Raw genomic sequence first — 1,689 nt, 5'->3', positions numbered from 1 at the left:
TATATATAAATACATTCTTGATGTATATATAGCGTTGCATTCCCTGACACCCTAGCTATGGAAGCACCTGCAATACTGCCCACTCGACCATTAGAGATTCCAACCGCAGGAAATCGTACCGTTAGTACTAACTCCTTAGCAGATATCGCCCTCCACCTCTTCAGTACTGCTAGCTCCTTCCTAATGTGGTCGTGGATCCTACTCTATATATGGCGATTCGTGCTTCTTCTCTTTTAAAGCGTTCCTCTCCTATCACTTTGTGAAGGATTATTTTCTCTAGGGCTTTTCTAGTTCCTTAGGTGAACGCTATGTGAAACTTGTTATGTACATTATTGCTTTTGTTCGGTGAAGAGACCACAGGATTGTCTCTGATAAATATATTTTTTTTAAACAAAAGTAACTCGAAATAAATTATTAGTGACCGCACAACCAAGTTACTGATGTACACAGCATATTCAGTAAAATCCTAAAAAGGAATTCAAATAAAGTTTAGCAAAAATGTAGGATTACTAGATTTTTTTTTTGTTTTGTTTTTTAGTTTGAGATTCTTGGAGCCTGAAGACATTTCTAGAATAAACCCAAAAGAATTATTTAACTTCATAAGAAGCATAGGATTCATATGGGATCTCTAGTGGAAAGAGGGGTAACTCACAAAAGATCCAATTGGGTCGAAGTGAGGAAGGGATTCCCGACCCTCAGTGTAATAATAATAATAATAGATTGAGATTCAGGTTGGCCTATAACTAAAGAAAAGATATATATATATATATATATATATATATACATATATATTGTTTATTTCAATATGCACCTAAATTTGAAGGTGTCGTTAACGATTCGGAGGTAGCTCAATTGTTAAATATTTGTCTAAAGTTCATTATTGAACCGAATTACACAGCTTTATCCTTTAGTTCCAATATTTACCGCAAGATGGTATACCAATATGCACTCCCACTTGCCTTAATGATGCAAGAAGGAAGTAATTCATAATTAGGATAGATAGTTGACCGTGTATGACGTACTAGGAGATGATGGTTGGGGGTGCGGTCAAATGAAACACAAATAAGTTGGTGTAGCTTATTTAATTTTGCCAACGTTTCGAGAGTTTCTAGCCTTCATCAGGGCTAAGAACAGAACAAGATAACAACCAATAAGTATAGAAAATAAAAAATAAAGTATAAACAGAATAACATAAAGTGAATAATTTTACAGAATGGAATTATAAAATACAGTGATAAGAGAATTGAAAAATAAAATGTATACATAGATGATTGAAAAAGTAGGTAAAATAACATAATTAAGGAAATAAAATGAAAATGAAGTTATATAATGCAAAGTATAAATATATTAGTTATTAATTTAAAAATTGAAATTCCCTGTTTCCTCAGTCTGCTGGTGTACCTCAGTGTAGTATCCTTGGTCCTATCCAGTTTTTACAGCTGACATCCCAACTCATCCTGACACTATTACACGTAAGCCGTATCTTAACACTCACCACGTAAGCCGATGACACATGCCTATTGTCAGTGAATAATGATCCTTCCATTGTATCCGAATCCCTCCAATCTCACATCTTTGTGACTTTTACTTTGACTTCAGTTCTTTGTTACTTAGGACTAAATCTGGTCAAACGACAGACATGGAATCCTCATACAAGACTGAAAAGACAGGAAACTGCTTGTCGATTCC

Source organism: Halyomorpha halys, unplaced genomic scaffold (assembly GCF_000696795.3).
Source record: "Halyomorpha halys isolate HHAL.00 unplaced genomic scaffold, Hhal_1.1 Scaffold562.1, whole genome shotgun sequence".
In the NCBI taxonomy this organism is placed as follows: Eukaryota; Metazoa; Arthropoda; class Insecta; order Hemiptera; family Pentatomidae; genus Halyomorpha; species Halyomorpha halys.
The sequence above is the reverse complement of the archived record's forward strand: the minus strand, read 5'-3'. Positions refer to the sequence as shown.